Below are 27,420 nucleotides of genomic sequence, written 5' to 3'. Positions count from 1 at the left end.
GTCTGTGCCCGTTCGAGCCCAGGGCCCAGGCATTATGCCCAAATACTTAAATACTCCTCCCAGGAAGTGAGAACAATGCACTCTGAATCATCCGCTGCTGTAAGTACCTCGCTAACAAGACTGCAACAACACAATATCTACCATAGAAGAGCTGCTTTCCATGAGGTCAAGCCGCACTACAATCTAAGCCAACAACTAAAACAAGCAAGTGCAAAACATGAGGAACTGTCATTATGTTATCTCAATACACGCTCCCTAGTAAAGCACCAACTAGAAATCTTTGACCTCCTCGACTCAGATAGACCTAATATTCTTTTTCTTACGGAAACCTGGCTTCCCTAATGAATATTACATTCTGCAAACTAACTGCCCTATGGGAAAGCCTGGTGGCGAAGTCGCAGCTATCATTCACAAAAAACTGAACTTCTCTGCCCTTATGCCACTCAACCTACCTGCCACAGATAACACTGTCCTCAAACTTGAATCAAAGTCAGACCCAATTATCTGTATACTTATCTACAGGCCCCCCAACATATGCCCCTGTTCCCCACTCCGAGAAAACAATTAGCACCCCTAATCACCGACCACACGAGTATTCTGCTGACAGGGGACTTTAACAACTGGGTCAGTGACCCCCCCAAGGAGGACCACACTCAAGTGAATTGACCGAATCACTCGAATTCCTGAACCTCACCCAACAGATCTATTCCCCCACTCACATCAAAGGTCACATCATTGGCCAACTATGGATCACCAAACTGTCAGTCTCAGCTCTCTCTATACAGCCCTTTGCCTGGTCAGACCACTATCTTAAAAAATTCAGCCTAAAACTCCCAAGCATCGGGAAATTACCACCCTTAAAGGGCGGTACAGCAAGAAAATAGAACACCATAGACAAGGATGAATTTATCAATACTCTAAGAAACACCGCACCCAACCCTAATCAAGATATCGACCACCATGAGGTGTCTTTCTCTAACTGGCTCTTAGTAGCCAGTAATGCCTATGCCCCACCCAAACAAATCAGACTCACCCGCCGGCACGAGGCTCAGAGGTGGTTTTCACCCGAACTGAAATCTCAAAAACGCACCCATAGCCAAATAGAGAGGAAATGGAGGCAGAACTATTCATCAGAAGGAAAGGACAACCATGTCAGAGCCATGAAGGAATACAAAAAATCCATTATCACTGCAAAGGCAACCTACGACAGTAACCAATCCAAAGAAATGTTCTTGATTGTAGACGAGTTATCAAACCCAGTAATGTATGTACATGTAATGTAGAACGTCCCAGCAAATTGCAGCCTCCTCTCGGGTCCAGATCACGTGACCTGTAGGAGGGGCCGAGGCAACCGGCAGACACAAATGCCAGCCGCAATGCGGGAGCACAGCGGACGCGCGCAGCGGGTGCGCCGACGGAGCGCCAAAGGCAAGCCCGTCTGCGCCCGTTCGAGCCCAGGGCCCAGGCATTATGCCCAAATACTTAAATACTCCTCCCAGGAACTGAGAACAATGAACTCTGAATGATCCGCTGCTGTAAGTACCTCGCTAACAAGACTGCAACAACACAATATCTACCATAGAAGAGCTGCTTTCCATGAGGTCAAGCCGCCCTACAATCTAAGCCAACAACTAAAACAAGCAAGTGCAAAACATGAGGAACTGTCATTATGTTATCTCAATACACGCTCCCTAGTAAAGCACCAACTAGAAATCTTTGACCTCCTCGACTCAGATAGACCTAATATTTTTTTTCTTACGGAAACCTGGCTTCCCTAATGAATATTACATTCTGCAAACTAACTGCCCTATGGGAAAGCATGGTGGCGGAGTCGCAGCTATCATTCACAAAAAACTGAACTTCTCTGCCCTTATGCCACTCAACCTACCTGCCACAGATAACACTGTGCTCAAACTTGAATCAAAGTCAGACCCAATTATCTCTATACTTATCTACAGACCCCCCAACATATGCCCCTGTTCCCCACTCCCTGAGAGAACAATTAGCACCCCTAATCACCGACCACACGAGTATTCTGCTGACAGGGGACTTTAACAACTGGGTCAGTGACCCCCCAAGGAGGACCACACTCAAGTGAATTGACCGAATCACTCGAATTCCTGAACCTCACCCAACAGATCTCTTCCCCCACTCACATCAAAGGTCACATCATTGACCAACTATGGATCACCAAACTGTCAGTCACAGCTCTCTCTACACAGCCCTTTGCCTGGTCAGACCACTATCTTATAAAATTCAGCCTAAAACTCCCAAGCATCGGGAAATTACCACCCTTAAAGGGCGGTACAGCAAGAAAATAGAACACCATAGACAATGATGAATTTATCAATACTCTAAGAAACACCGCACCCAACCCTAATCAAGATATCGACCACCATGAGGAGTCTTTCTCTAACTGGCTCTTAGTAGCCAGTAATGCCTATGCCCCACCCAAACAAATCAGACTCACCCACCGGCACGAGGCTCAGAGGTGGTTTTCACCCGAACTGAAATCTCAAAAACGCACCCATAGCCAAATAGAGAGGAAATGGAGGCAGAACTATTCATCAGAAGGAAAGGACAACCATGTCAGAGCCATGAAGGAATACAAAAAATCCATTATCACTGCAAAGGCAACCTACGACAGTAACCAATCCAAAGAAATGTTCTTGATTGTAGACGAGTTATCAAACCCAGAGAGAGTATTAAATAAACCAAAACCCTCCCAAGCCTTTTGCGACTCTCTAAATACCTATTTCATTGATAAAATAAATACCATCAAAGCAAGTATCACCCCCACGTTAATAAACAACAATGGCTCATCCACCATTAGGAACCCCAAAACATCCGACCTTTTTCCCCCCTATCGACACTGCGACTCTGCGCCAATTATTGGCCAAGGTTAAATATGGCTCCCCTCGGGACCACTGCCCCCTCCCCCCATGTCCTGAGAACGGACTTCACAGCTTTTCCAGACCCAGCTCTTGCCCTCCTCAACCAATCCCTGGTTCAAGGCTATGTACCCAAAGCCTTTAAGGATGCCATTGTAGTTGGCATCAGAGGCCCAGCTCTCTGCTGGATCAAATCCTTTCTAAACAACCACTCCCAGGCAGTCCGTTCTGGCCCGTTTACTGCCCTCAAGCTGACAACAACTTGTGGGGTCCCACAGGGCTCATCTCTCTACCCCCACCTGTTCAACAGTTCAACATCTACCTTCACCCACTACAAAAGTGCCCTCAAGGAGAGAAGAATCACCATGTTCAATTATGCAGACGACCTCCAACTCCTATTCCAGATCGACAACTCCCCCCAGTCAATCTCTGACTTCAAAGACACAATGACCTTCACCCGCTCATGGATGGATCACAACCATTTAAAATTGAACCCCAGTAAAACTGAACTTATTCTGGTAGGTGCGGCACAAACTCATTGGTGCCCACACTACTGGCCAAACAACCTAGTCCCTCCCCCCATTCCAGCCACCTCAGTAAAAAGTCTTAACGATCTGTCCTTCAAAGAGCACATAGGCACCGTGATTTCCACCTGCTTCCTGCAATTACATAAGATCAGGAAAATAAGCAGGTTTCTATCTCAAACTGCACTGATCCAGCTAGTGATTGCACTGGTCTTATCCTGGCTTGATTATGCAAACGATACCTTCCTGGGACTTCCAATCGGATTTACCAAACGACTACAACTAGTGCAAAATCAAGCGGCCAGACTTATTTACCAACTACTCAGACGGCATAACACCTCCCCCTCCTAAAAAAAACTGCATTGTTTACCGATCCCCCAGTGTTGTGCCTTTAAAATCGCCTGCCTGGTGTTCAAATCTTTAAACAATCAAAGTCCCAAATTCATTACTGACCGCATCTCCCATTATACACCCTCACGCGACCTCCTCTCAGTCCACCTCCACCTCCTCACAGTACCCATCTTCAAATTGAAGCGGCAAGACGGCTGCAGGTCCGCAACCCTTGCCCCTCAAATATGGAATTCCATCCCACTGGAAATCAGACTAAGCAAAAACCCCTCAAATTCAGAAAGTCCCTCAAAACATGGCTTTTCTCATGCACATATAATTAATCTGTTCGGTCTGGCGATCCCTCTGCCTCATTAGCGCCAAGAAACCAACCGGTGAAGGAACGCTCTACAAAACCCTTACAACATAACATAACCACCACATAATTTCATGATGCCCAGTACCGTTCAGCCATACAATGTAATATCAATGTAAACTGTGTGGTTTATAACATGTAACAACAAAACATTTAACACCAAGCTTGAGGGGTGTACTTAAATGACCATTTCATTTCTGTCCCCACCCGGGAACAGAGACTCTCGTATGCAGGCTCCCCAAGTTCCTCGAATGGGGACCCTTAACCTTGTCCATCAGGACTGCCAGGGCCCACCACGTCCCAGGTCCCCACTGTCCCCACCACCACCACCTCAGCATCAACAACTGCCCTGACCTCTGCTGCAACGACCTGTGTGGCCCCAACCACCACCAACAGTGCTGCCTGCAACACTCACCCTGCCTCAGAGGAAATCCACATCACCCCACAATCTGAGGAGGGCAGAGAGAGTCAGCGGGTGTGTTGAGTGGTGACGCCACAGGTCCGGGACAGCAGGGCAGGAAGGAGGGCAACAGGGTGACAAAATGAACAGGTCACTGGGACCGAAACCCTGGCCAACATCGCCAGAATTCTTAGGGCATACGAACACGCCCAGGGACACACGCGCCAAAGCTCAGGAAGAATCACGTGAGCTCTGCCTGCTGCTAAGGTCCAAAGACACACGTATGGGCTAAATCGTTGACCTCTTGGGCCAGCTTGTGGGTGTTCTGAGGGGCAGGCCTGCGACCCAAAGGACAGCTAAACCTCCCTCCAATGGCCCGCAGGATGATAGTCCCACCACCTCACCTGCGGACACAAAGAGGGGTGAGCTGGAGCAGGATGATTCCTAAGACACCCCTGAGCCCACAGCAGAGGCCCCCGCCAAACGCTCAAGTGGCCGTATGAGGAAAACCAAGGGAGGATCACGTGGCAAAGCTCCAGCCAAACGCCAGTCAAAGAGCCAGCCATGATGGCACCACTCTTCACGTTGACATTGACTTTGTTGACTATCCTTACCCACACTGCCATGTAGATGGCAGGCGTCTGTTGGACTGCGTCACCACATCAATGTGGTGATTACTCTATTGTCTCGTCTACCATCACTGAAAACTCATTGATTCACTTTGCATCTTTTTGTAAATACACACTTTTTACACACCTGTTTTTGTGTCAGCTCCATGTTTATCACAAGATTAACAATGTTTACTCTGTGTCTATTGTTCAATGCTAAGAACTGGCCATTGCCTTTGCTACAGCATGATGTGTCCATAGGTGCCGTAAGCATGAACCGCCACCGTAATCACGGCCATAAGCACCAATGTCAAGCTGCCAAATCGCGGTAGGGACCACCTGGCCCCTGCGGTGTGACATTGCCAATGCCCATGCCCATTCAACCAATGTGAACTGCAATTGCGGTAGTGAAACACACATTTGAAAATCAAGGTAGGCGTGCACCGCTACCTCAGGGCCGGTCATTGGCACCAATGTCAAGCTGCCAAATCGTGGTAGCGACCACCTGGCCCCAGCGGTGTGCCACCGCCAATGCCCATGCGCTTACAGCCAATGGGAACAGCGATCGAGGAATAGAAATGTACTTTTGAAAATCGCAGTAAGCGTGCACCGCTACCACGGGGCCAGTCATTGACTGCAATTGAAAGATGCACGACAGCGGTAGCGACCGCTTGGCCCCTGCGGTGTGTCACCGCAAATGCCCATGCCCTTACAGCCAATGGGAACCAATATCACGGTATCGAAATGCACTTTTAGAAATCGCCGTAGGCATGCACCGCTACTGCGGTGCCGATCATTGGCTGTAATTGAAACATGCACGACAGCGGTAGCGACCGCCTGGCCCCTGCGGTGTGTCACCACCAATGCCCATGCCTCTACAGCCAATGGGCACCGAGATCGCGGTATAGAAATCCACTTTTGAAAATCGCGGTAGGCATGCACCGCTACCGTGGGCTGGTCATTGGTCACATTTGAAAAAAGCTGATCTGGAACACCAATTGCAGCAGCCGAGTACCACTGGAACAATACCAGGGGGTTATATATGTCTGGAAGAGAGCCACACACTTCCATTGCTTCCAGACACTGCTGACTGGCACTCTTCACCACCAACTGCTGTTGTTCCGGTCTCTTGGACCCAGTGATGGCAAGAACTGAGAACATCAGGGCCCGTTCCTTCACCACAGAGGAGCTGGAGGTCCTGGTGGACGAGGTGCTCTCACAGTATGGGAGGCTATATGGTGCTCCTGATGTCATGGTAAGTGTGTCAGAGTGGAAGTGGGAGAGTGCAGGGAGTGCAGACAAGAAGTTGTTCTGCTGCAGTATGAGCCTGAGAGTGTGGGTTTGCGTGATACACTCCCTAGCATGCGGACTTCAGGTAAGATGGGGTTTGTAGCCTAGTTTCCACAGATCCCCCTGGCCTGCACATGTGCTGCCCAATTTGACAGGTAGCCAGCAATGAATGGACAGAGTGAGACATTTTTTTTTTAAATCGTTTTTATTGCAGAACCAAATCTTACATATATCATTCATTTATGAGCACTTCACAGTAGCAACAACAGTACTAATAATTTGCTCGGGTGATTCATTTACACAGCCAATGAGCCCACAACCCGAAGGTCGGGCGGCGTCAGTCAATTATGCACTCTTCTTGGTAGCCCCGAGCTCTTTTAATCTTTGTGCCAGTATGTCTGTGGTCTGCTTTTATATTTTTTGCCTCTCCCCCTCCCCCAAACTTCTCTCTTACCCCAGTACCCCAACTCCCCCCCCCTGGCCTTCTCCCAATGCCTGCGCCTGCGCCTGCGCCTGGCTTCCCAAGTAGTGTATGTTTTGGTCATTGCTAGGAGGAATGTACTATTCTCTAAGAGTGTGTACCTGGTGTGCTAGTGGGATCTTCCGTTTCTGAGTCAGTGTGCCCCCCTTCCTCCTCCCCTGTACTATCTCAGAGCGCTTGCACTAGTGCCTCCCATGCTGTCGCTCTTTCGAGCGCCCTTTCATCCGCAGTGCGTCGGGCTAGTTGATACCTCAGTGTGCTTTCGCTCGCCGCCCATCTAAGACATTCATTATACCACCGCTTGTATGTGGGTCCCTTTCTTGATTTCCAGTTTCTAGTAATTTCACGTTTGGCTAGTATCAGTCCCATGTCTATAAACTTACTAGTTATCTTATTCTTGGGTGTGTGCGGAAACCAGTGCAGTACTCCTACCGCTTTAGTGTATTGTAGCTCCCTGTCTGTAGCGTTATTCAGTGCCTCTCCAATCTCCCGCCAGTAGTCTCGTAGTTGCGGACAATCCCATAACATATGCCCCAAATCCGCCTCTGCAGTATTACATCTAGGGCAAGCTGCGTTTTCCACCCCAAAGTGTTTCCCAAGTTTCCCCGGCGTGAGGTAGGCCCTATGGAGGATATAGAAATGTATCAATTGAAATCGTGCATTTCTCGTGCTCTTCCTCGCTCGCCGTGGGAGTTGCATCCAGGTGGTATCAGGAATCTCCATCCAGTTCCCACTTGGCCTTCAGTGCTATTAGTGGTTTTAACGTTTCTCGTAGCATTCGAGAATAAAGGCAGGTCACTGCCTTATAGGAATCTCCATCCAGTTCCCACTTGGCCTTTAGTGCTATTAGTGGTTTTAACGTTTCTCGTAGCATTCAAGAATAAAGGCAGGTCACTGCCTTATAGGTGCCAGCTGCCATCATTGTGTACTGGCAGGCCATGGATGTAGCGGGCTCCTGCAACCCCTCCCCCAAGTGCGCCTGCATGGCTCTAGTCACAGCAGCATGCATCAGATAGTCCCCTCTCGGCACTCTCGGCAGTTCGAAGCGTTCCTGCAGGGTCTGGTACGGGAGTAATACCCCGTCCTCATATAGATCACCTAACATCTGCAGTCCCGCATCTTCCCACCCCTGCAGTCGCGACCAGTCGCCACCGTGGGGGAGTGCTGTCACCATACCCAGCGGTATCTCCGGTGCGTACATTTGGCGTACCCCTGCTCTCCGCCGCTCCCGATTCCAACACCGCCGAAATGTCTGCTCCTCCAGGGAAAGGTCTCTGATGAGGAGCTTCTGCTGCAGGGTGATGTAGGCAAGCACATGCCGGGGGTGCCCCCGTCTCTTTCTGGTTCCGGGCCTCGATACACCTTCGCTACCTCTTGTGTGAAGGCCTGCAACTGAGCCGCCAGGTAGTAATACTCAAAATCTGGCACTGCCATGCCCCCCTTGTCTTTGGGTCGAAGCAACGTGTCGATCGCTACTCTGCGTCTGCCTGTTCCCCACAGAAAGGCTATCACCATTGATCTCAACTGTCGGAAAATAGAGCTCGGTATCCACACCGGCAACGTGCGGAAGTAGTAAAGGAGCCGCGGTAGTGCTATCATCTTCAGTAGGGAGATTCGTCCTGTCACCGAGAGCGGAAGAGTAGCCCAAAAGGTCATGCTTCCCTTCAGTGCACTGATACAACGGCCCACATTGCCCTCTAACATATCTGCCGCCGAATGGTATATATGCACTCCCAGGTATTGTAAACAACTCGGTTCCCATTTGAGTATCTGGAGATTAGCAGGTCGCTCCTCCCCCCGTCGTAGCGGAAATAAACAGGATTTGGACCAGTTAACCTTTAAGCCCGACAGCCTTCCAAAGAGTTTGAGAAGCCGTTTTTGCTCCCTCCAGTTCCTCGTCGGCATTTTCCAAGAATAGTAAAAGGTCATCCGCGTATAGCGAGATAGCCTGCAGCGTCCCCCTGTGAACTAAGCCCTGGTAATATTGCCCCGCCAGAGCTTCCGCCGCAAAAGGCTCCATCACCAGTGCAAACAGCAGAGGAGACAGCGAACACCCCTGCCTAGTTCCCCGGCCCACGTGATATTGACTCAAAATCAGGGAGCCTATCCGGACTCGTGCCTTGGCCGCCGTGTACAACACTTTTGTCCAACCAATATAGTTATCTCCCAGGCCGAACCGCTCCATTACCCTATAAAGATATCCCCACTCCAAGCTGTCAAACGCCTTCTCGATGTCAACTGATAACACCAAAGGCACGCTCGTTTCCGATAACGGGTCTCCCAGTAGCCGTATCAGTCGGCGTATATTGTTGGTGGTGTTCCGCATGGGAATGAATCCTGATTGGTCCCTGTGGATCAGCTCCGTCATATGGCCCAACAGTCTGTTGGCCAGTATTTTGCTCAGAATTTTATAGTCCGTCGTCAACATGGACAGCGGACGATAGGAGGAGAGTTTACTACTCTCCCTCCCCGGCTTCAGCAACGGGATCATTAGAGCTTCACACATGGACTGAGGCAGCCTCCCTCTCGATTTCGCTTCATTATATACCACTTGTAGTCGTGGAGCTAGGAACCCCAGGTATCTACAATAAAACTCTATGGGCAAGCCATCCAATCCCGGAGTTTTGTTTCGAGCCATCTGTTTCACTGCACTCCCTATTTCCCCCAGTGTGATATTTCTACCCAGATCATCTGACTGTTCTTGTTCTAGCTGCGGCAATTGCAGTCCCTCCAAAAAGGTGTCAATTTCAGACTCTTGGCCATCTGACCCGCTCTCATACAGCCTTTCGTAATACGCTCGGAACCTTTCTAAAATCTCTGTTTGGGTATTGCAGGTGTTTTCTCCGTCCTCTTCAATGGCCAAGATCGGGTGGCTGCGCCTAGTTGGGTTAGCCAGCCAGGCAAGCATCGTTCCCGCCTTATCACCCTCGGCATGCGCCCTAGTCAGGTAGACCTTATGATCAAAGCTTCGTAACCGTTCCATTTCCACCGCCACTGCCTCCTTGGCCTTGCTAACTGCTTCTTGGAGCTCAGGGTGGTTAGGGCGCTCCAATTCGACTTTCCGCAACTCTCTCTCAGCCCTATCGAGGTCGTCTAAGAGTGTTTTACGGGCACCCGCATATGCCCCTATACAATGACCTCGGACGACGACCTTGAAGGCATCCCACTCCATTGCCCTGGAGGTCGTGGAGCCACTCTTTTCCTCAAAATATCGAGTGAGCCTCTCGCCTAAGTCTTCCCTGAACAGTAAGTCGTCTAAGGTATCTGGTCGCAGTAGCCAGGTCGGGACTCACGAGATCTCGGTCATCCAGTTTAGTGTCAGCAATAGGGGGTTGTGGTCAGACAACGTGCGGGTCAAATACTCTGCTTTTGCCACAGCAGGAAGCACGAGCGAGGAGCATAGAAACACATCTAGTCGGACATGAAGGTCGTGTAGACTAGAGTGAAATGAATAATCTCTCGCGGTAGGGTGTAGTGCCCTCCAAGCATCTATCAGTCCCCATCTCCCCTGCCACTCAAGCCTGCGCTTCGCTAGTCTATGCACTGGTGACGCACTCAATGGTGGGTGAGAGCTGTCTAGTGTGGTGTCTGCTACGGAATTAAAATCCCCACCCATGACTATTGGGCCTGTTAAGTATCAATCTCTTCATACGTAGTTAACTTTTTAGTTAACACTATATATATGGTTCACCTTATTATTTCCAAGCATGCTATTTGAATTTAACCCTTGAACACGTTACCAATTTCGAGCATATCACTATGTTCATGCAATCACGTGACTTAGTCACATTCCAATAAGAACTCACTCTATAGGCCTACTAACTATTCCATCGCTTCCGCGTTTGGATCGCCTGCATTACACTTCACGCTCGTTACCAACAGTAAGTTTCCTGTCCTGCACGCTATTTCTTTCTTTCACTGTGACGTCTCCACGCCGCACTTACACTTTACGTTCTTTTGGTTGATTATTAATCTGACTGCACACTATTGCAGAACCACACTCGTACTGTCACTTGTTCCCACACTAACTTTGAGTAATTATAGATCTTGCATTATTCAGTGACGGAAGTTATTTGAAACAGTCTACAGCCCAGCAAGATATTGTATTCTTTTATTTCTGTTAGGACTTGATGAACAGTTTTGCTTTTGAATGCTAAGGTCTTGTATGTTTTCATTTCCAACAGGCCCCTGACGAAGGGTTTTGTTTGTAACCCGAAATGCATTGGGCATAATGTAATGTTGTGAAGTATTCATGAATATAATGAATAACTCAATGGAATTGATTTCAACCGAAAACGAAACTTTCAATGAATAAATATAACTACTATGAACTTAACGTTCTGAAAAAGCCTTTTCATGAGAACAAGATTTAAATTGTTTAATGTAAGGAGAAACCATTCTGGTTTCAAGTTAAAAGAGCGCGCCCTTTGTGATCGTGTCACCACATTCTCTATTCATATTCCTGTTAAGTAGCTCGCCAGCTTGCCTGAAAGTTTCGTCAAAAAGGCAGACTGATCAATTTTGGGCGCGTACACGCTGCATAGTGCTATGTCCCTACCTCTAAGTTTCCCCTCTACAGCCACAAATCTGCCCTCTGTGTCAATCATCTGTTTAGTCACTTGGAAGGGAACCCCCGCCCGGACCCATATCAGTGCTCCCCTTGCGAATGCAGAGTATGTGGTGTTAAACAGTTGCCCTCGCCACCGTCGCTTCAGCGCTATGCCCTCTAGTTTTGTCAAGTGTGTCTCCTGTAATAGCGCAATCTGAACTCCTCTGCGGACTAGATAAGCATGTATCTTGTGCCTTCTCGCCATAGTATGCAGGCCCCGCACGTTCCAGGTCACACATTTCAATGCTCCAGAGCTAGCCATTGTCCCTTGCATACTTGTTCCCAGTATCAACAGTCATCTCCCAGGCGCTTACGGCCGCTTTCTCCTGGTCCCCCCTCCCCTCCCATGTAACTGTTCCACAAACCTCATCTCCCTCGCCTCGAGCCCCCCCAACTACTCTTGGCAACCTCCCCCCCAGAACAGGACCCACCTTTACTAAAGCAGCTCCCATCCAAACTTTACCAAAAGGGTCAACTACCCCAATCGCTATCCCTATGTTCCGCAGTCTCCACTGCAGTGACCTTAGGGGCCAGCAGGGCGTAGCCCGACTCTGATGGTGGCTACCACACTCCCGTCCCCCCGCCCCACAATCCCCCCATAATCACTCACGAGTTTCCGTGCTTCTGTACCACAGTCTTTGGCATCGGTGGGCACGGTCCCCCCAGGTCCAGTGTATAATACAGCCCTTCAGACTTTTCCCTCTCAAGCTTCTATGATTTCTTCTGACGTCTGTGGTGTCACAACCGCCCCCCTGGCCCCACCAAGTTCCGAGAGGTCAGTTTCCGAGCCTGTGGCCTGTCCCTCAGAGTCTTAGCCCTTGCATGACTGGCTGCGCACCGTTCCCGACAAGTCCACCACCGCTTGAAGTGCCGCCTTCCTCTCCTCCTCCGTTTGCGATGCCGTTGGCTTCCTAGTCCTTTGTCGGCGCTTCCGAAGGCATTGTGATTTTCTGGTCGGTTGTCTCCGCTGTTCCTCCTCGGCTCTGACTCTGGCTCCGTCCGTTCCAGCCTTGTAAGTGTCCCACCATGCCCAGGCATCCGCCGATGTGGGGAAGAAGAGTGTTTTGTCGTCCACCACGACTCTGAGCTTTGCCGGGAAGAGGAGTGAATACTTTATGCCCTCCACACGCAACTCCCGTTTGATCGACAAGAAGGAAGCCCGCAATTTCTGTGTTTCAAATGTGAAGTCCGAGAACATTGTCACATTGTTGTTGTCCACCTGAAAGGGGCCTGCTTCCCTGGCCCTTTGCAATAGCCAGTCTCTGTCTTTATAATGCAACAGTTTGATCACCACCGGGCGGGGTGGCAGGCCCGGGGCTGGCGGTCTGGCCGGGACCCTGTGCGCTCGCTCCAGCGTGAAGAAAGGAGAGAGCCCTTCTGGCGCCAGTTCAGTTCGCAATCAGTGATCAAGAAATCCCACCATGTCGTTCCCCTCCTTTTTCTCCAGAAGGCCTACCAAGCGGACGTTATTGCGCCTACTGCGATTTTCAGCATCCTCCCCCCGCCGTTCCAGTGCCAGTATTCGGTCTAGGGCATCGCCCAACCGTCCTTCCATAGATTTATGCTCCGGGACCATCTCTTGTAGGGCGACCTCCTTGCTCTTGACCCTGTCCTTTAACTTATCGTGGTCTGCGCGTAGGAGCTCCAATCCTGTTGCCACCTGAGCAATGTCATGTTGTAGAGCTTCTTTCGTGGCCGTGATAGCTTCCAATATATGATCCTGCATTTGCTGTAGTTCCGTGTGGCCCTGCTCCGCTCCATCTGTCGTCTCAGAGCTAGTAGCTCCGTCCCCTTTCCCCTTTGGCTTCCCCATCTCGATTTGTCCGCCCGACGGCGGTTCTCGCCTCGGAAACCCAAAGAGTCGGTGTGGGGGTCTTTCCGTTGCGTCTGGGCGAAGGTTTGGCCGCTTTTTCGTTTACTATCAGCGACTCCACCGGCTACAGGCAGCGAGTTACAGCCAACTCTCAATGTCGCCTCCTTCGGCCAGCTCCCTCCCCGCCCTAGTAACCAGTTCTCGGGCGGCCTCTCGCTACAACAGCGCTGTTTGTCTCAGGCAGTCAATACACCCCAGGTCTCCCTCCAGCCGCTGTAAGGCCGGCGCCCCTCCAGGGAATAGGGTCCCCCTATCTGTGCCAATGCGCTGTCCTGCGTATCTTCAGCACACGTTAGGGCCCTGGGCTGGGCAGGGCCGCTCCTGTCGCCATTCGCTTCGCGACCCTCCAGGTCTGTCGTCTCAATCGGTTCTCTCGCCACCAGGCTCTCGCGGCCGTCCCCTAGGAAGCTCCCCCTCCCAGGCCGTGGGTCCCCACGCGTCCACAGCTGCTCTCAAGTCCGCTCTCAGGGTGCCTGGGTTCGCTCGTAGGCCTTGTGCTTCTCGCGCCTCCCCCTGGTCGAGTATCTGCCGATCCTATCTTCCACTGTATAGCGGGAGTGCCGGTTTTTCTCCAATCTTCCCTCAAGGCACCGTATGCCCCCAACCCTGGCAGAGCGTCCGTCCTATTCAGGCCTCTGCTGTTGATCGCTCAGGATGCCGCCCTCCTTTGGTCCGGGTTTCGTGCAATCGCCGTCCCCCTTCCAATTCTGGGCTACGCTCCGGGTGCAAGGCTCTGGGCAGGCCGCACCCCTGTGCAATCAGGGGGAATCCTCCCCTCGCCAGCGGGTTCCGTGCAGCGGGATCCCCGTTCGCCGTCTCCGCAGCTCTGTCTCTCTGCAGGGTCTTCAGTTTTCGGTCCTCGGGGCCGCCGCCATCTTGAGTGTGCCGTGGGGGAAGCCTGCTAGTCGCCCACCGCCGTCTCCTCGTGTGCAGTAGGGGATATTGCGTGCGATCTCCCCCGTTGTGATCGCTCAGTAGATTCTCCGGCGGCGTCCCAGATTCGTCCGGCGCCCTCGGAATGGAGATCGCCGATCTCCCTTGGCCTGCAATAGCGCCGGCTCGGGCCTCAGTCCGCCATCTTGGCCGAGTCGGGTTTCTGCGCTTATTAGCGGCAAGTAGCTGCGGCCTCGGGGTCCCGTCGCTCCGCCGATGCCTTCTGCTGACAGGACGGTCGTTTTCCGCCGGATTTCGTGCGGTTTAACAGGATTTTTAGCCGGGATCGGGTGTGGAGCTCCGGGCTCACACTGCCTAACTCCTCGGCATCCAAGCCACGCCCCCGGACAGAGTGAGACATATGGGTTGTCTACCACCCTATTCATCAATGAGCTATCTTAGGCCTGTGGATTGCAGACCTTGTGAGAAGGGTGTGAGAATGTAAGATCATGTCTCTAAATGTGACCCCCATGACACAGTGAGCCATTCACAGGCCAAGGACATTGAGGGGGGTGCAGTTTTGGACACAGTAAGTCTGCCCCGACACATCATTTACAAAGTAATGTATGTCTTGCTCACTCACAAATTGCATCGTAGATGTGGGCCTTCTTCACATGGTTTTCTGTGTTGGCATTCAGCATGTGTATGAGATGGCCAGATACTGTGTCCATCCTCATACCTGCATCATTTATTATCTCATGCTCATGTATTACGTGTCATGCTGTATGGCCTCTGCTAAACATATCTGAATAGCTGTGCTGAGTTTGTGCATGCTCCTATACTGAGACACAGTAGTACATAACCCAGTGTCACTGAAATTTCCTCCTCTTGTCTCCCATGCCTGGAGCTCTAAGTCTACCAGCGTACGGCCGTATAGAGGGCCATTGCACGCAAGGTGCGAGCTCTGGGTGTCTCCAACAGACAGCACACACTGTCACAAGAGGTGGGATGACATCTGCCAGCTGAGCAAAAATGTGGCAGAGATTACGCTGGGGCTGGTCCCTCGGACTGGCAGGTTGGCGCACAGGAGCATGACCCCACTAATGTCCCGCATCTTGGCAGTGACACAGCCAGAGCTGGATGGACGTTTGAGGGCCCATCAGCAGCAAGTTGGGGGTGAGTATTCTGTGAAGGGTGACTTCGGGTGCGAGGGACTGCATGTATCCCAACCCTGAGCCAGTACGGAGCTCTATGATGTTTCTAGTGTGATGCATTGGCTTGTAAGTGGCCTCCTTTGAACTATGGACTGGCCACTGGCCTTGCTGTTTGTCACTGTAGATGCCCATTCTCTGGACAGGTTCTCATGCACACATGTACCTCCTTTGAACTATGGAATGGCTACTGGCCTTGCTGTTTGTCACTTTGGCTGCCCATTCCCTATGCAGGTTCTCATGCACACGTACCTCCTTTGAACTATGGAATGGCCACAGGCCTTGCTGTTTGTCACTTTGGATGCCTATTCCCTGTGCAGTTTCTCATGCACATATGTTCCTACTTTGAACTATGGACTGGCCACTGGCCTTGCTGTTGTCTACTTTTGATGCCTATCGGGGTGATATGTAATAAAGACATTTACTCCTGTTGTCTACTTTGTCAGTGTCCTTGCTGAATAAAATGTTTTCTGTATGGATATGGTTGCATGTGACACATGCTCTGTATGCCACTTTAACATTGCCAATTGCTTGTTTTACTTTTTCAGAGTTTGCCAGTGGTGGAAGGCACTTTATTTCTTCTTGGCTCTGACGCTTGAGGGTGCAATGATGGGTGTTTGTGGTGATTGGTCATGTTGGCTAAATTGTAAACATCATGTTATGATGCAATACCACAACAGAGATGACTTCTATCCACAGGATTACTTGCAGGGTGGCCAGGGTCCATCATATTGCTGTGTTCTTTCTTGATATGTGTACAGCAGTGTTGATGTGTGTTCATCTTGTGATCGCCTGTCTTCCTAGTCACAGGGGTACATTTGAATGTGTGCACTTATGTGGTCAGACAGTGTGAATGGTCTGCCATTGTCAGTAGTGTTGATGTGTGTGTGCCCCTCCAATGCCAACTGCTCTCATGTATGATCCAGGTAATGAGTGCCTGTTTGTTTCAATTGTCTGCCACGTGCTTCAGATTGTGAGCACATGTAGGAGTTGTAGGTCGTGCACTGTGGTGGTGTGTCCTTGCACTCCTGGAGGACAACTACTTGTTGTTGCTGCCAGTTGTGAGTATGCAGTGTGTGCGACTGCCAAGTGTGTGTTGAGTTGATCAGCCATGTGTCTTGTTACTGTTTGTGCTCACTGTGCAGACATGCTCAGCCACACTGACATTATTTGTAGGGTTTTCTCATGTGTTGCGGTCACTTGACCCTTTTTTCGCTCCAGTATGGTACATGGAGTTATGTCATCTCCTATAGGTACTTCTGATGCCTACACATTGTGAGTGAATCATATGTGTTTGTGTACAGTACACTCCTCACCTGCCCACTACTGAGTGCACGCCACTTCAATCTCATGTCTTCCCAGTGTGTGAGCCTCCCCACCATTTCATTTGTTACACTATGCTTAGTGATGCTGAACTGTGTACAGGACCAATGTGCCATTCAGGAGAGTTTCCCAATTAGTTATGTGTTCTTTTCTTCTACTGGTTTGCTGACATGGTTGGTCATGTGCAGTGCATATGTTTGGGCAGCACTGTCCTCTGGTCATGTTGTTTGCACCTGGGTATTCCCTGATTTGTGCATCTGTGGGTGATGGGTAAGCTGTATGTGTGTTTGCTGAGGTATTGCTTCCCTTCCTAAGTGTGATGTTCTCTGTGTGCTGTGATGATTTGTGTTGTGGGAGTACATGGTGTGCCACTGAGATGTGTGTGCTACTGATTTGGTTGATGTGCACACACAGCTTGGTGTGCATGCAGTGTTGTCAGTGTATGTTGCCTTGTACTTGCTTGTTGTGCACCCCCTGATGTCCAGCTGAGCTTGCAATGTGATGGATTGGTGTGTGCATCTGTTGTGTTTTTGTTATGGATGTATGCAGTGTTTGGCCTGTGTTGGCTCTTTCTACTGCCAGCTGCTATGTGTGTGTAATGTTCTATTTGCATGGTGTTGTATGTGAGTAGTTGTTGATGTGTGATATATTTGGATGTGTGTTGCAGGTGTGGTGTGCATTCCCTGTGTGTCTGTCACATGCAGCAAGGTGTAATCTTGTTATTGGGCTTGTTTTGAGTGCACACAGTGGTTTGCCTATTTTTGACCTGTCACTCGTCAGGATTGTGCATGTGCATGCTTGTGGTTTATTATGGCACCTTGTTCACTTTCGGAGTGGTATGGTGTCTCTGTCTGTGTTAGCGGATTGTCCCATTAATCCCAGTTAGTGTTCATGATAGATTTTTGAGGATGCACTTCTTGTTGGTGTTGAGGTATGGTATATGTGCATTTGTCCAGAGTGACAATGTTGTGTATTCCTGTTCTGTCTAGGGTCACATTGCCTTTCCACTGTGTGGCTGCCCATGTGTGGGCTTCTTGTGCTTCTGTGTATGTTGGTTGTGAGCTTTATGTTTGGCTACTATATTTGGGTCTGCATTGGTTCAGGCATCCCTGAGTGTGAGGTTTGTGGGTGCACCACAGGGAGTGTGATTGGTTATCAGTGAACTCATGGGACATCATTTACACCATTATGTTTGTTTCACACAGGTGTTGAGTGTTGCAGGTGTGTGGGGGGCATGTGTGAAGGTCCTACTAGTGTCTGACAGTCAGGGAATGAGACAATAAGCCATGAATGTTGTGCTGATGACATACACGTCACATAAGTTGACATAGATGTGTGGCTGTTCACTGTATGACTTCAGACACTTCCTATCATTCCTGTGCCTATGCACAGCTTTCCTTGATGTCTCCCTGAGTTGTTGCACAGAGGTCACTTTGGTTTAATTTCATTCACTGTGCCACCCATGTGTGATTTGATGGCCTAAGGATGGTGTGATATGTTCCTTCTCTTGCATTTGATGTACACATGCTTTGTAGCTTGCTCAATGGCTTTCCAGCACTGTCCCTTTAATTTTTGGCTGGCCCATTTATTGTCCTCCATTGCTGCTGGCCTACTGTATGGGTATGTGGCAGGGTGTCAGTGTGGGGTGTTTGTGAGTGACTTGACAGGCAGTGTGAACAGTCCAATGGATGTTCATATGCAGTGCGAGTCTTCATTTAGGATTTATACTCAGTATGCTTTACAGGAGTGGGAGGTAGGTGTGATGAGGAAGGTTGTCCAGCCCCTGAGCCTCTGTGCAGGGTGTTTATCATCACTCCCAACATCCAAGACAGGTTCCCTTGTCCTTTGGTGTGTGAGGTGCAAGGTCTGGCTACACCTGGCATGTTAAATTGGGCAGGGGGCACAGGATGGGCACACAGCATGTTCCAAAATGGGTGTGGGGAGGGTAATGTGTGAAGGGTAGAGGTGTAGCCCTGTGAATCTTTGCAGAGTGCCCATGCCTGGTACAGGCCCTGCTTACTAGATTGTGCTTAGGTTTTCCAGCGTCTTCACCGATTCTGTGACGTGACGGGGTGATTGCAAAGGCTTCGCGGTTGATGGGTGACCTGGATGCGGAGGGGTGATCTTGTGACAGGTGGGACATGTGTGGGTACACTGGGGGATATGTTCCTGTCCCCACCAGAGTGTCTGATGTGGACAGGAACCGTATGTCAGCACAGGAGTTGAGTGTTGTGGCTGTGTGTGGAGTTGTTTTTTTGCGTACCTGCAGCGCTGTCCATGACGGAGCATTACTTGCTGGTAGTGGAGGAGGTACAGAACTGGAAAGGCTTGTAGAGCTGGATCCACTCCTGGAGGGGACCGGGAGTCTGCAGTCTCTGGTTGAGTGGATTCTCCGCTGCGGTGTAACGGCTGTTTGGGGCATCGTGATTTGTACGGCGGAGGGGACATCATTCCGCACTGCAGTGGGTCTCTATTGGCTCCCACCGCTGCGGTGGCGAGTGCATATTTATGGTGGTTCACGTCACTCCGTGACGGACGGGAAATGGGCTAGGTTTGCCCATTGTAATATGGCAGACGCGAGGACCTCTGCTGGAGTGCGGAAAGGTCATTTTCTGCCACTGCCAGCACAGCGGTTGTGCCTCCACCCGCCATCCCAATGAGCCCCTTAGTTTCAGTTTTACAGCTTTTGGGGCTATCTCAGCCCCCAGAGCACCGAAAAACATGGGGGCGGTATTGTGGGTTAGGGGAGAATCTCCCCTTTCCAATGGTACCCTTCCCTAATGGATCCCTCTTGGAGGGATTCACCCACTAGCCACCAGGGAGAGGGAAGCAGCCCCTTGACCAAGGGCCTTTGCTCCCCACTATAAAATTATGACAGACAGTCTTTCTGTCTCTCCCCCCAGGAGGGGGGTGGCAGAAAGCACCCTAGGCACCAGGGATTTGTTTTTATATGCCAGGGTTGGAGGCTGCCAAGATTTGAGCATGCCAACGCCCCCAACCTACCCCCCCAAAGAAGGCACAATACTTTCTGCCCCCCCCCAGGAGGCAGATGGGGCAATATCCCCTGATCTGTTCCCCCCCCCCCCCCCGGGAGAGGAAGAGCAGAGAGCCCACTAGGCCCCAGGGATTTTTTCTTTTATATGTACGTTGGGGTGAAGGCTACCCAGATTGATACCTCACTTGTGTGGGTGGGACAAGGGCCTGTGGCTGGGAAGAGTCCAAAACTTAGGGATTAAGGGTATAGCACCGACAATTTTAAGCGCTATATTTTTGGAAAAATAAGTTTTGAGCCAATTCTGCATTGGACACCCACACAAATGAGGTATCATTTTGCTCAGGAGACTAAGGAGAACGCTATGGAGTAGGACATTTGTGCAGGCACAGTAATTCCACACAAAAATGTTTGGAAAATGTTTGTTTTTTTAGGTGAATTTGAGGTTTGCAGGGGATTCTGGGTAGGAAAACGTTGGGGGGTCCACGCAAGCCATACCTTGCTGGACTCCCCAGGTGTCTAGTTTTCAGAAAAGTCCGATTTTGATAGGTTTCCTAAAATGGCTGCCGAGCCTGTAACTAAAAACCCAGGTGACTCCCCATGCAAAACCAGGTTGCTTTGTGATCGGTCATTTTGATGTCTCCTCAAAACATTTTGGGCCCTGGCCCTTGCCTATCACGGGTACTTGGGGCACCCACATGAGTGTGGAACCATTTTTATCAGGAGACCTGGGGGAATGCTGGGTGGTAGGCAATTTGTGGATCTATGCAGATTCCAGAACTTTCCTCCACAGAAATGTGAGGAAAATATTTGTTTTTTTCTTTTTACAAAGTTTGAGGTTTGCAAGGGATTCTGTGTAACAGAACCTGGTACAAGACAGACAAGTCACCCCATCCTGGATTCCCCTGGATGTCTAGTATTACAAATTGTATAGGTTTGCTATGTTTCCCTATGTGCCGGCTGAGCTAGGGTTCAAAATCTACAGCTAGGCGCTTTGCCAAAAAAGGGTCTATTTTCTCGGTGAAAATGTGGTGTATCCATGTGTTTTGGGCCATTTCCTGTCGCTGGCACTAGGCCTACCTACACAAGTGAGGTATCATTTTTATAAGTGTCTTAGGGAATCAAAAAATTGTGGAGCAGCTGTTATTACCTATTGACTTTCAATGCATTTCTGCCTTCCAAATGTAAGACAATGTGTAAAAAAGAAGTCACTTTGAAAAATGACTTATAATTCATATGCTGGTATGGGTACCCACAATTTCAGAGATGTGCAAATAGCTACAGTTTCTAAACTATATTTTGTTCCCATTTCAGAAATACGTAGGTGACTTTCATACCGATTTTTCCCCGTTTATATTTTTTCAAATGAATTGCTATATACCCGGTACACAAAAAAAAACCATTGCAAGACGCTGCTCAGTTACTGGCTATGGATTCCACGGGTTCTTGGTGAAGCTACAAGTCCTAAATATCCCTACAACCAGAAGGGTCAAGCGGATGTAACGGTATATTGCTTCCAAACATCTGTCATACTTAGTAGAAGTTACAGGTAAAAACGTTGGCACAAATGGCTGTTCTATATTTTTGTAAAATCTTTTTATTGAATTTGAACAATAACAGATCACGTCTATAATCAAGAGATAATTGGCATATTTCATCATGCATACCAGTACTCTTATGTAATACATTTAGTGCCATCAGGGTGTAACTTGCCATCTTCGTTTTGTCCGTTGCAATTCCAGTTCTACTGTTGGGGACACCCACAAATCACCTTGATAGGCATTCCATTTGCCCCATTTTTTGAGGCACCCTCTTACTTTGAACACTTCTTTTTCCGCAATCCTACACTTATCCAGTTCCCTGGTCCACAGCCGGAGTGAGGGACTATCTGCCAACCCCCACTTCCTCGCTATCTCCCTCTTAACCAATGTGTAACTCACCGTCATAAATTGTTGTTCAGTTTCAATCTGTTGGCCCCCATATATTGAGAAGGCCCAGCCGAGGTGTAAGGGTGTGGTCTTTCTCCAATTCTTCTAGCATACTCTCCATGGCCCCTTCAAAAAGAGGTCTCACTCCTAGGCAGTCCCATATCATATGATAGAAAGAGGCGTCTTGTTGACACCGTTTAAGTCATGTTGCACTGGCTCTGGAGTTCCTTGCCAGGGTTGTTCCCGTGAGTTATGATCTGTGTATGATTTTTAGTTGGATAAGTCTGTACTGCAATGTTATGGATGCCTCGATAGGGGACATCAGTGCCGCCTGCCAGTCATCGTCATCTATCTGACCTATGTCCATTTGCCACCTCTCTCGGAGCTTGTGGAAGGTGTCTGGTAGGTTATTACAGAGTTTTCTGTATGTGAGTGATATGGCCTTAGTGAGCAGTGGGCCATCAAGAAGCCTATCTTCCAGAGGGGACGAGTCTGGTATATCTGTCATGTCCAGGATAGCTATAGTCAGGGCATGCCTAATCTGCAGATATCTAAATACCTCTCCCTGAGCCATGTCATACGTCCTCTGTAAGTCATCGAATTTGAGAAGTGCCCCCTTTTTTACCAAGTCTCCTACTGTTGAGATTCTGATTATGCTCCACTTGTCGAACCCGGGGTGACTGCCAAGAAACACCAGTCTCTGGGTACACCACAGGGGCATGGCCTTGGTGAGGGTCTTTGCCCATCCTAGACAAGAGTTTGCCAGGTGCCATATTGCCACTGTGTGGGCAGTGGGGCCAATGTAATGACCCTTTCGAGTCTTCGAGTAAAATGCCTCCAGGTATCCTGCCCTTCCCATCTGATACCTATCTAACATGTACGCCAGATCCACCGGGGATCTGTAAATCCAGTGGTTCACCACCACCAGTTGTGTTGCCCAATAGTAAAGATGGAGATCGGGGCGTGGCCAAGCAGCATGGCCGACAGGACGTGAGCTCCACTAGCTCCCGGCCAACGGACCCTGAAATCCTGTATAATTATCCTGTCCGGGCTCCTATGATACAGAATCGGGGGTCGCAAGCTCCCCTTCTACCTGTGGCCCCATAATCGGGCGAAAAGAGGCGAGCCCCCGCAAGTGAAGCGTGGAAACTGCCGGCGCTGTGGTGCCCCGGACCTCTGACAACGCGAGGCCGGGGTCTGCGGACGGTTCTAAGAAGGCGACGGAGCAACGGAGTTGGGTGTCGGCGACTGCCCGCAGACACTACGCCCACGGCGCCGCTCATCGGACGAGGGAGCCCGCTGCCAACTGGGGCTCCGTCTTGGGGAGATTTGAGAGGACACCTGCCGGGGCCGACTGAGGCCTGTGCTGATTGTCGCCGGTCCTGAGAGTGCTGTGGCGGACGCTGCAGCCGGTCCTACTTCCTGGTGCCTCTTCCCCCTTTTCCTGGGGAACTTCATCGATCCAGGAGATGCTGCCCGGCTGGAGGGGTTGCTCGCTGTCTGAGAGGTCCCGGCGGACCGAGACAAATCCTGCGGCAGGATGATCAGAGGCGGCCCTCCTGCTGGGAGAGGCCCCGGTCTGCGGCCTACATAACTGCGGAGGCGGCGCCCCAGACCCAGGTGGGTGCAGCCCTTGAGACCAGCGGAGAGCCTCGGCCGGCCCGTTGGGAGGCCCGCTGTCCCCAGATAACCCGACGCGGCTCACCCACACCACACATAGGCCCCCAGCTGGGGGGGAGACCGGGAAACCCGGGGACCACGAGCGCAAGCCGGCGCTGATGGGAGGAGGCGGCTCGGGCTGCCCAACTGCGTAGACAGGCCTGAGTGCCCCGGAGACCTGAAAACGCCAGGGGCCTGTATCCTGAAGGGACTCCGCCAAAAAGACCCAGCGGACCACGTCCCTCGCGGGGGTGCCTGCAGCAGGGCCCGGCCAAATCTCTGCTCCCTTACGGATGGATTCACTGGGGAGATCCCGGGGGCCGCGGATTACACGACACACTGAAAGAATTGGGCGGCCCTGGTGAACCGGATTCCTCTCCTAGGATCCCCCTGCAACGCATTCCGCGAGTACTGGCCATTGTGGGGCGGTTCCACCTCCAGGGAGATACAGAGTGAACACCTGGTGGCTCTCCTGCATCGCTACGGCGCATTCCACCCTTCTGAAGTGTTGGGGGCTCGGTGGGGAGAGGACGGTGGGTCTTGCTCCCCTGCTGGGGTCACGCAAACCAGAGAAAGACACTTCATTGATAATGGCGGCCTCCTGCCAGCGGCAGATACCTAGCGGAGGAGTGGAGATCGGCTGCTGAGTGGAGCTGCAGACTGCATCTAGGGCCTGGGGGGGTGAACTGTGCCACAAAAGAGCGGGCATTGCAGGGTGCAGCCTTTGTTACCCCTCCGGAGAACTGGTCGAGACACTTGGGGCTCTGGCAATGCGCAAGGACAGGATGTCTCGTCCCACCAGCCAAACACGATAACGCAGTACACCAACCAGCGGCTACCATCACAGCGGATTACGCGGCAGTCGAGGCCAGATGAGGGAGCAGAGGCTCCTGGCGAGCCCTCCCGGGCGGAGCTGCTGAAAGCGATCCAGGGATCCCACACTGCACTGGAGCGCCAAATAGAAATGGTGTTCATCGATGTCAACCTATTGAGGACGGACCTCCGAAATAAGGCGGATAAAGTCTCTGATGCCGAGGGAAGCATAGAACAGTTGCAGGGTGAGGTGGCCTCCATCAGGAAGACGGTCTCACAGCTTACGGCCACGACGGGTGCCCTGGAGAGGAGAGTGGAGGATGCGGAAGGAAGGGCGTGTCGCAGCAACATCAGGGTCCTTGGGGTGCCGGAACGGGCAGAGGCGGGCAATGCGGAGCGTTTCCTCGAGAACTGGATTCGTACTCAGTTGTGCCCAAGGGGCCTCTCGGAGGTCTTTCTGATTGAGAGAGCTCACCGGGCTCTGGACCCCCCGGCACTCATTGCCAAGATTCTGAATTATCGGGACAGGGACTGTATTCTACGTGCGGCAAGGGAAACAGCGAATCTTTCCTTTGAAAACAGAAGAATCTCCATTTACCCGGATTACACTCAACAAGTCCAAGAGCAGCTAAAGTCCTTTTTGGGAGTTAAGCAAAAGCTCCGGGAGATGCACCTGCAATACATGCTGCTATACCCGGCCAAACTCAAGGTGCTGTCCCAGGGAAAGGCGCACTTCTTCAAATCCCCGGAAGAGGTCTGGGAATGGCTGGAGATCAGGGGAGATTACCTCCCGCTAGGTGAACATGGGGGACTGCATGAGAAATGGGGAACTCGACCACCACGGAAACGCCCCAACAGGTGAAGACAACGCTCCGAGGTCGCAGAAAATGAGGAGAACCGCAGGGTCACTGTGAGGGACGACGGGGCTCTACATCTGGCACAGTTGGATGCTGAATACGAGTCAGGGGCCTTGAAGCTGCATGAGCCCGAAGATATACTGGTACCGGAAACACTGCAGGTCACGGCAGAGAGCACGTTGCTCACCGCTCCGGCGGTCCCAGAGACTGGCGGGACCGGGACCCCCGAGGCCGCGGATCCTTCTTGGAGGGACCTATAGACCGAGGGTATTACATGCTTGGCCTATGGCAGGTCCTCGGAATGCGTTGGGCCCACTTCAGAGTGTGGGGCCCGTGTCACATATCCTTTGCAGGAGGGTTTCCCCGCTATGTATAACGTATGAATGAATGAAGGGGAGGTGTGGATGGGGAGATGAGCGAGTCTGGAATTGGGCCGCCTTGTCAAAGCCGGTACTTATGTTTTTGTATTAGCACTGGGTCTGGCAGGGAGTTGGGAGGGGGGGACTGGGGGGGGGTTTCCTTGATTGTTTCTTGAGTGTATTTGCCTCGTTGGGCGAATGGGGAGGCTGTGCTCGTCCTGGCACCATCAGGGTAAGGGCATATTGGCGTATATAGTTGTTGCTGATATCTTGCTCGCGGGAGGGGGGGGGCTTGTTTCAAGGGGACGTTGAGGGGAAATGTTTTAGGCATTATTTGTTTTGCAGGTCAGGCACTGGTGGGGACATACTCTGTGCACAGCCTGATGCAGCAGTGTGAATTCTACTGGAAATCATGGGGTACAAGTTTATGAGCTGGAATGTCAGGGGGCTAGGCACATGCACTAAACGATATAGAGTCCTCGCCTTCCTTAGAAGACACAAAATATCCATTGCTTGCTTGCAGGAGACCCACCTTGGGGAAGACAGGGCACAGAAATTGAGGGAAAAATGGCGTGGTCAGCTGTTTCACGCGTCCTTCTCTACATATGCTAGGGGGGTTCTGGTTTGGGTGGAGCCTGGGGTACCGATCGCTATCCAGTATATGGAAGCGGACATTCAGGGTCGCTACCTGCTTCTTAGGGCCAAGCTTGATGGTAGGGACCTGGTTATCTTGAATTCTTATGCACCCAATATTGATGACCCGACGTTCTAAGGGTCTCTGCAAAACGCCCTGATTCATGACCTGGGTACCCCGTTGCTTTAGTTTGGAGACTTCAACTGTATCCTTGACCCCGTGTTAGATAGATTCCCACCCCGGGCGGGTACAAAACCCCGTATGACTACACAGCTTAAAGAGGTCATGGAAAACGTGGGGCCAGTGGACGTCTGGCGCCTCCGACACCCGGCACAGAAGGTGTACACATGCTTCTCCCTCACACATAGTACATACAGCCGCCTAGACAGAGTATTGATAGCGAATGCCGAACCCACCATGACAGTGGATATAACGCATCAAGCCCGTTTCCTGTCGGACCACTCCCCAGTGGCTTGCATGGTTCAATGGGAATCTCAGGTTGTACGCCCCCGGACTTGGAGGCTCCCAGTGGATATCCTTCAGGACCAGGTGGGAAAGGATCACGTGGGTAAAGCCATCGAAGACTATATAGACATTAACTGGGGGGAGGGCAGCATGTCCCTGGCAACCAAGTGGGAAGCCCTGAAGGCGGTAGTGAGGGGCGCTTGCATGGGATTCACCTATGAAGTCCGGAAGCAGCTCCTCTAAGATCTCCAAAAGGCGGAAGATACCCTCCTGAACGCCCAACATGTGGTGGATCCTACCGAACTACAGAAGCGGGAGGAACAGACTGCCCGGACGCAGCTTCATGACACCCTAGATAGGCTCGACAAATACACCCTGGGCCAATATCGGCAGCGCCTCCACAGAGAGGGTGATAAGTCAGGGAGGCTATTGGCCTGGATTCTGAGACGGGAGCAGACCCCGAGCGCATTGCTGCCCTTCGGGACCGTGACAGAGAGTTGGTCTACTCAGAACAGGCCCTCCAGAGGGTTCTCCATTCCCATCTATAGCAAGTATACTCCGCGGACGCGGATATTTCTGAGGCCTCTTATCTCCCCTATCTACAGGGGCTACCTGTCTCGACCCTTTCAGATTCAGCTCGGGAGGAGCTGGACGCAGGCCTGACATTGCCTGAGGTTCATGGGGCGCTGGCCCACCTCCCGCGTGCCAAATCGGCGGGAAGCAACGGGTTTCCCCTGGAATTTTATCACAAATTCAGGAATAATTTAGCTCTGCTCCTTTTACAGATCTACCTGGAGGCGTTCGAAAGAGAAGAACTCCCACAGAGTATGTCTCAAGGGGAAATCTGTATGATCCTCAAACCTGGGGGGGACAGGCATGACCCTTCCTCCTACCTGCCGATCACTATGATAAACACAGATATCAAAA

Source organism: Lissotriton vulgaris, chromosome 5, assembly GCF_964263255.1.
Source record: "Lissotriton vulgaris chromosome 5, aLisVul1.2, whole genome shotgun sequence".
NCBI classification, from domain to species: domain Eukaryota; kingdom Metazoa; phylum Chordata; class Amphibia; order Caudata; family Salamandridae; genus Lissotriton; species Lissotriton vulgaris.
Note: the sequence above shows the minus strand (reverse complement) of the source record.